General features: G+C 44.1%; 1 pseudogene; it reads right to left on the bottom strand.

Moving 5' to 3' along the window:
* Nucleotides 1-6,690: 6,690 nt before the first annotated feature.
* Nucleotides 6,691-7,605, bottom strand: LOC126355707 (solute carrier family 25 member 35-like; annotated as a pseudogene).
* Nucleotides 7,606-8,981: the final 1,376 nt, after the last annotated feature.

Here is an 8,981-nt window from a genome sequence, read left to right as displayed (position 1 = left end):
CACCATTTTGCAGTTTCTTCAATTTTAATCTACAGTTCATAACCAATAGATTGTGGTCAGAGTCCACATCAGCTGCTGGGAAAGTCTTACAATTTAAAACCTGGTTCCTAAATCTCTGTCTTACCATTAAATAATCTATCTGAAACCTGTCAGTATCTCCAGGCTTCTCCCATGTATACAACCTTCTTTTATGATTCTTGAACCAAGTGTTAGCTATGATTAAGTTGTGCTCTGTGCAAAATTCTACCAGGCGGCTTCCTCTTTCATTTCTTCACCACAATCCATATTCACCTACTACGTTTACTTCCCTTCCTTTTCCTTCTCTATAATTCCAGTCACCCATGACTATTAAATTTTCGTCTCCCTTCACTATATGAATAATTTCTTCCCTCTCATCATACATTCCATCAGTTTATTCATCGTCTGCAGAGATAGTTGGTGTTGTGGTTGGGAGCAGAGCCAACCGTATTGCTGAAGGAGGCCGAAATGCACGCGTTTTAGCTCACGCATGCTGGCATGAGGTCTGGAACATGACAAGGGAATTAGAATTGACAAAAACGGATGTAGCAGGTGGAATATTTACCTTTAATCCATTAATGGAGAACGTCACTCTTAATGGTACATGATTCGCAATATCAATAGTATGGATACTGGCGCCTTGCTAGGTCGTAGCAAATGACGTAGCTTAAGGCTATGCTAACTATCGTCTCGGCAAATGAGAGCATAGAAGTCAGTGAACCATCGCTAGCAAAGTCGGCTGTACAACTGGGGCGAGAGCTAGGAAGTCTCTCCAGACCTGTCGTGTGAAGGCGCTCGACGTGCAATCACTGATAGTGGCGACACGCGGGTCCGACGTATACTAACGGACCGCGGCCGATTTAAAGGCTACATCCTAGCAAGTGTGGTGTCTGGTGGTGACACCACAGTTGGCATATAAACTTGTACTACTGTAGTAGTCGTGAGTTTCGTCTCTATCTTTCCCACAATAATGACTTCACTATGCTGTTTGTAGTAGCTTACCCGCAATCCGATTTTTTAAATTCATTATTAAACCTACTCCTGCATTACCCCTATTTGATTTTGTATTTCTAACCCTGTATTCACCTGACCAAAAGTCTTGTTCCTCCTGCCACCGAACTTCACTAATTCCCACTATATCTAACTTTAACCTATCCATTTCCCTTTTTGAATATTCTAACCTACCTGCCCAATTAAGGGATCTGGCATTCCGCCCTCCGATCCGTAGAACGCCAGTTTTCTTTCTCCTGATAACGACGTCCTCTTCAGTAGTCCCCACCCGGAGATCCGAATGGGGTACTATTTTACCTCCAGTATATTTTACCCAAGAGGACGCCATCATCATTTAATAATACAGTAAAGCTGCATGCCCCCGGGGAAGAATATGGTTGTTGTTTCCCCTTGCTTTCAGCCGTTCGCAGTACCAGAACAGCAAGGCCATTTTGGTTAGTGTTACAAGGCCAGGTGAGTCAATCATCCAGACTGTTGCCCTTGCAACTACTGAAAAGGCTGCTGCTCCTCTTCAGGAACGACACGCTTGTCTGGCCTCCCAACAGATACCCCTCCGTTGTCGCTGCACCTCTGCACCTACGCTACGGCCATCTGCACTGCTGAAGCAAGCCATGGTTTATGGTTCAGTGCGGGGGGTGAGGGTTGAAATGATACGCATGAGAAATTTTAACATATTAAATGATGCTATACTTCATAAGATAAAAAGCTATATTTGATTCTCCTATGGGATGGATGGATGAAAAGTTACGGTATAGTTTCCAGTGATTTTTATGAGAGACGCAGCTCAGGGTTTGATAGAATGATGGGATGATGAGTGAGGAAGGAATTCGTCAGCGTCCTTCTTTAAAGGAACCATTACGGCATTATCAGTATGGTTTTAGAAAGTACCACTCGCGATAAAATCATCTTGTCCTTTTTCAACTGATACACTGTGAACACTGTGAAGAGCAGACACCATATTTTTAGATTTCTGGAAAGCATGTGACATGATGCCCCACTGCAGGCTGTTAATGAAGGTACGAGCGTATGAAACAACTTCACAAATATGTGAGTGGCTTGAAGACATCATAAAAATGGTTCAAAATGGCTCTGAGCACTATGGGACTCAACTGCTGTGGTCATTAGTCCCCTAGAACTTAGAACTACTTAAACCTAACTAACCTAAGAACATCACACACATCCATGCCCGAGGCAGGATTCGAACCTGCGACCGTAGCAGTCACACGGTTCCGGACTGCGCGCCTAGAACCGCGAGACCACCGCGGCCGGCTGAAGACATCATAAGTAATAAATCACAGTGTTCGACGGCGAGTGTTCATCAGAGGCAAGAGTATAGTCAGGAGCGCCCCAGAGTAAGTGTGACAGGATCGCTGTTCATCAGTAAACACTTCCGGGTTAATTTGCCGTGGTCGATCTGTAGAACTTCTTCTCCCTGACGTTTCGTTCTCAACTGCGGAGAACATCTTCCGAGGTGAGTCGACGTCTGGCTGCTAGGAGTTTTTTTTTTTTCTTTATTGTAATTTTAATCACCTCAATACAAGGTGGGCTGGCAGCAGCATAGTACCCTGCTCTTCAGCCTTGAGTGGTACAATAACATGACATATAGGTGGCACAGACAATACAATAAAAGCGGCGGGCAAAAAATGTAGATACAAAAAAAAAACAGTAAACATGAAGCCGTTCACGCTGGATGAGAAAAACACTAACACTTGGTGACACAGCGCACATAACACGGATGACTGCGACGGCACACGTGAACGGTGGTGGCGTGACGGCGAAAGGACACTGAACACAAAACGAAGGCACACACAAGAGACACTGATGGCGATGATCTCCGGCGCGCGAATGTTCACTGAGCGTGTGCGAGTCCGGGGACCTGCCAAGAGAGGGGGAGGAGGAAGGGGACAGGGAGAGGGGAGGGCAGATGCCATGGGCAAGGGAGACAGGGGGAGGGGAGGAAAAAAAGGGGGGAGCCCGGGGGAAGACGGGTGGAGGAAGGGGACAGGGGAAAAGGAGAGAGAAGGGAGGGAGGGTGCCAAGTGGAGAGGCCACAGGAAGTGGGGGCGGGTGGGATCAAAGTTGATAGGAGGGGGCTGCTAGGAGCTGGGGTCGCCACTTATATGGAGATCGTAGAGGGCGCGACCACACGTCACGTGGCGTCGATATGTAGCTATCTTTGGCTATCGTCAGTTCTCTAGATTGCAGGCAATCGATTGTCACGTGATTGATGCAACGTCGACCACCATATTTTGTCCAATTTTAATCCTTCTTCTTTACGATTAAAATTGTATTGATGTTTGTGGCTTTCAATTGCCTCTCTATACGTACGTGTACAGTAATGCGACGTCCTCGCTAGCACGCTTGTCTCACCAAATTTTATTTCGTAATCTCCATCCTTAAAAACATGTTCCGCTACTGCCGATTTGTCGATATGTCACAAGCGACAGTTTCTTTTGTGCTCCGTCAAACGTGTATTGATGCTACTTTTTGTAGTTCCTATGTAAACCCTGCCACAACTACAGGGAATTTTATATACCCCTGGGGTGGCTAGGGGGTGACAAGCATCTTTTGTTGATCTTAGGCACTCGCTGATTTTCTTAGTAGGTCTGAAAATAGTCTCCACCTGAAACTTGGCTAGTACTTCTCCAATGCGATCCGTGATGTTATGGATGAAGGGCAGAAATACGTTTCCAGCTGATGGTTGTTGCTGTCTCCTATTTTTAGGCATTTTTCTACTTGGGTGAAGTGCTCAGTTAATCTCGTTTTTCGTATAACCATTTTTCACAAAAGCCATTCGTAAATGATTTAGTTCTTCTTGTAAGTAGCCTGGTTCACAAATATTATTGGCCCTATCCACTAGTGTCTTTATGATCCCCCTCTTTTCCCTAGGGTGGTGGTTTGAGTTCTTATGGAGGTAGCGATCAGTATGTGTACCTTTGCTGTAGACATTGTAGCCTGAGGTCCCTCCCGCCCGTTTGATAACTGATACATCCAAAAAGTTAAGTTTCCCATTATTCTCTTTTTCCATGGTAAATTTGATCTTTGGGTTGATGCTATTTAAGTGCACCAGGAAATCATTGAAGTCCTCTTCCCCATGATTCCATATTACAAAGGTATCATCCACACACTGATACCACTTCAAGGGGCTTTTTGTGGCCAGCCAGTCGTCGACTCACCTCGGAAGATGTTATCAGTAGTTGAGAACGAAACGTCAGGGAGAAGAAGTTCTACAGATCGACCAAAGCAATTTAGCCCAGAAGTGTTTACTGATGAAGACGCCAGCAGTGAAAGCCTACATAGGATCGCTGTTGTTCTCTGTTTACATAAATGATTTGGGGAGCAATCTGCGGTTGTTTGCTGATGATGCCGTGGTGTACGGCAACGTTCAAAAATGTATGTGAAATCTTATGGGACTTAAATGCTAAGGTCATCAGTCCCTAAGCTTACACACTACTTAACCTAAATTATCCTAAGGACAAACACACACACCCATGCTCAATGGAGGACTCGAACCTCCGCCGGGACCAGCCACTCAGTCCTTGACTGCAGCGTGTACAGTAAGGTGTAGCAGTTGTGTGACTGTAGGTGGGTACAAGACGACGTAGACAAAATTTTTAGTTGGTGTGATGAATAGAAGCTACCTCTAAAAGTGTAAAAATGTAAGTCAATGAGGACGAGTAGGAAAAACAATCTTTTAATTTTCGGATACATTATTACGGGTGTCGCGCTTGAGACAGTCAAGCCGTTTAAATATCTGGACATAACGTCCAGATATGGCTCTGAGCACTATGGGACATAACTTCTAAGGTCATCCGTCCCCTAGAAATTAGAACTACTTAAACCAAACCAAGCTAAGGACATCACAAACGTCCATGCCCGAGGCAGGCTTCGACTGTAGCAGTCGCGCTGTTCCGGACTGAAGCGCCTAGAACCGCTTGGCCACAACGGCCGGCTAAAGCGATACAAAATGGCACTATCATTTGAGAACTTCGGCAGAGAAGGCGAAATTGCGACACAGTCTGTTGGGAGAATTTTAGCGAAGAGTGTTTCAGCTGTATAGGGGACCGCATATAGGAAGCTGGTGCGACCCATTCTTGAGTACCGCTCGGGAGTTACGGATCCGTTCCACATCGGATTGAAGGAAGACACTTAAGCAAGTCAGATTTGTTACCGGTAGGTTTGAACAACAAGTAAATGTTGCGGAGATGCTTCCGGAAATGAAATGGGAATCCATGGAGTGGAGGCGACGTTGTTATCGAGAAGCACTGTTGAGAAAATTTGAAGAACTGGCATTTGAAGCCGATTGCCGAAAGATTCTACTGCGACCAACGTACATTGTGCGTAACGATCGCGAAGATACGAGAAATTAGGGCTCATACAGAGGCATATAGACAGTAGTTTTTCCCTCCCTCTATTTGCGAGTGGAAGAGGAAAGGAAATGACAAGTAGCGGTACAGAGTGCCCTCCCCCACGCACCGTACGGTGGCTCGCGAAGTACCTATGTACCTGTAGATTTGTGTTAAAAGATATAGCAAAACCATGGATAATTAAAATCTCGATGGATTGATGGGTACTTCTTTAATTGATAGTGTACTACTTTATTTCAGACAGAATAATCACAGTAACTAAGGTCATTCATGTAGTGTAAAATCGACTTATAAACAACAAGGCCAATTTAAAAGGCACAGTGGTGATATGGGAAACTTTTGACATTCTCAAATGTTGTATTTGTGGTTATACAAAAACAGAAGCAATATCTACAATTATTCATAGTCCAGTTGAAAAATAGATTTTTATTGTACAATTTCTTGCAAAAAATTGCATCACCAAATATATTTATCAAGAGGTAAACAATTACATACTATGCAAAATCTAGATTACTTTTGCCGTTTATCAGAGCAAAATCATTGGCATAGAATATCTCACATACATTTTTTTTATTTTTTTGGAAGTTCAATACATTACACACTACCCTGTATTTCCTGTATTCTCTCTCTCTCTCTCTCTCTCTCTCTCTCTCTCTCTCTCTCTCGCCGACCGCGGTGGTCTCGCGGTTCTAGGTGCGCAGTCCGGAACCGTGCGACTGCTACGGTCGCAGGTTCGAATCCTGCCTCGGGCATGGATGTGTGTGATGTCCTTAGGTTAGTTAGGTTTAAGTAGTTCTAAGTTCTAGGGGACTAATAACCACAGCAGTTGAGTCCCATAGTGCTCAGAGCCATTTGAACCATTTCTCTCTCTCTCTCTCTCTCTCTCTCTCTGTGTGTGTGTGTGTGTGTGTGTGTGTGGATATATTTATCAACAATATCGCATTTTTGCGTCACTACAAAGCAACGTTAAGTGAAGATCTCATTTTCATTTTTCAGTGATGATATAATTTCCACTGAAAGCCGTTTGTTTTTCATATACAAATTTCATTATCATCAAGGCTATAACTTTCAATAATAGTTCCACTTTGTAATTCTAACAATGTCATACCTACAGTGCTTATCAAAAAGCCAGAGCGTAAATGTGTATGCAGTATTCCATAAGCCTAGCTCCTTGCCTTGTTCAATAATCTGTCTATCAGACCTTGGGAACCAGCATCTGCATCTGTGTAGAAAAATTACATCAGTAGACTATCTAAAAATGTACTTTACCAGATCAACATTTACTTTCAACTTTTTATCTTTTTTCATACTTCTTTGAAAGATCTACTTCCAATTGCTTCAGAGCATCCCAAATAAAGCATAATACTGTGTGACGGCCAAGACGAGCATAACTCGGAACAAAGCCTTTGTAAAGCCCATATATCCCTTCAGAGTTCCAAAGCTTGATGAAACAGTCTGGAACTGAATGATATAGTAGACCTTTTCCATTGGCATTAATACCTTGATTATATAATCTTGTCATAACAACATCAAATGGTGTCATGCCGACTACCACAACAATACCACCAGTGAGACTAGATTCAAATGTGTTAATAAGGGTATTTTTATTAAGCACCTGATACTGCCAAAGATACTCCATTGCCAAACTGAATGAAACTAACTGGGTGGCAGACCCAAAGGCAGCCCTGGGCATTGCACCCATGCTGCCACGCCACCATCACCTAATGCCACGTTCTTTATATATGTTGCCGAAGGCATTTATCATTCCTCTGTGATGGTGCTGATGGTCAACAGCAACACTTGATGCTTGTGACTGGAGATGCGTTTTTACCAGGTAAAAGGAGCTTCCGCTAAATGCACCCCTACATCCAGCAAAAGCTGCAACGACAGCGCACTTTGCTGCAGATACCTCCGAACGCCCGGATACCAGAGTCCATCCACGTTCTTCTGTAAACTAGTATGTTCCCAACCTAACACCATTGAGGAACAACTGATACCGCAGAGCATGAACTAAACCTTTCTGTAGCGCAAGGATGCCGTCGGACTTCGCAACCAAGTAAAAAGTGTGGAAGAAATTTCTATAATGTACTGCATACAGTCCACGAGCTTTTAAATCTCCCTGAAGTTGAAGACGTGTCTTAACTTCTTCTAAGGGTTTCGGAAAGAAACCTGCTCCAATCGCTGCTGTCCCTCAAGTAATGAAATCCATACTAAATACACATAAACTCTAAAAGACCGCGGCTATATTACGCAGAAAGAAGTCGGCTTGTAACTGACCTAAAGGTAAAGCCAACAATCATACGTTACATATTCCGTATCAAAGTAACCGCCGCCCGTACGAATGCGTCCCCTTGGAGGTAATACTCCTCCATCTCGCTCGATCGGTGTACACGGGATGGCACTTCATAATCTGGGAGGTGACAGCTATGTGTACTGCGCCGGTTTATCTCAGGCATCCTGGCGAAGGTATCAGCTACCGCTCAACAGGTGGTGTCCGCCCTGGGCGAAACAATATAAAGGGCGACCCCGCGCACACACACACACACACACACACACACACACACACACTTACTCTGATGCGGCCTCGTGCAGTTACCGATCATCTGCCTCATAACTCCCATGTTACCATCTCTTCTTCTCTTAGAGAAGGAATATCTATGAATAACTGATCGACCAATTCATACAGTATCAGGTGAACATGAACAGGTGTTAAAATTATTAAACTGAGTGAGGAGTGCAATAGTCCGAAGTAGCTGTTTTTATTGAAGTCGATTAGAGACTCACACAATCGCTTTCGCAACTTTTAAGTAGCATCTTGTTGTATGTATAATGCTGTGTCGTTTGGTATAGGGAGTTATTACAGATTACCGCAGTTGGTGGGGCTAGTCAAAGTTAACAGCCTTCAATTTGTAAAACCACCATCAATGATGAACGTCCAGTGTGTGTTAAACACACTGTCATTAAGTTGCTTATTGAAATATGTTTCTGTGGGCCTATATCAAGCAACGAATGATGCTAGACGTAAATTTTATCCAGGAAGATACGATGTCCGGAAACCGACACGCTTATGAGTGTTTGTCACCAACATAATACTAATCGTAACGGTTGATAACACAAGCTACAAGGTGTCCATAGAGTGTTGTCTTAGCGTGTGCGCTGGATGCCGTCTGGGTGTTTTAGCTGGGGCTGCTCTAGTTTTAGAATTAACTGTATATCTATAGAGCGACCATCGCACGTAAAAACTTATATTTGGTCGCCAACAGGCAGTTGCTACTTCTAATGAAGTGTCTACTAAGAAGGGCAGGCAACGACGTTCGGATCATGGATTTACTTCACACTCGTACACTTCGGCCGGCCGAGGTGGCCGAGTGGTTCTAGGCGCTACAGTCTGGAACCGCGCGATCGCTACGGTTTCGAATCCTGCCTCGGGCATGGATGTGTGTGATGTCCTTAAGTTAGTTAGGTTTAAGTAGTTCTAAGTTCTAGGGGACTCATGACCTCAGATGTTAAGTCCCATAGTGCTCAGAGCCATTTGAACCATTTTTACATCACTCACATCCATGCCCGATGCAGGTTGCGAACCGT

Source organism: Schistocerca gregaria, chromosome 3, assembly GCF_023897955.1.
Source record: "Schistocerca gregaria isolate iqSchGreg1 chromosome 3, iqSchGreg1.2, whole genome shotgun sequence".
NCBI classification, from domain to species: domain Eukaryota; kingdom Metazoa; phylum Arthropoda; class Insecta; order Orthoptera; family Acrididae; genus Schistocerca; species Schistocerca gregaria.
This window is presented reverse-complemented; position numbering and strand designations above follow the sequence as displayed.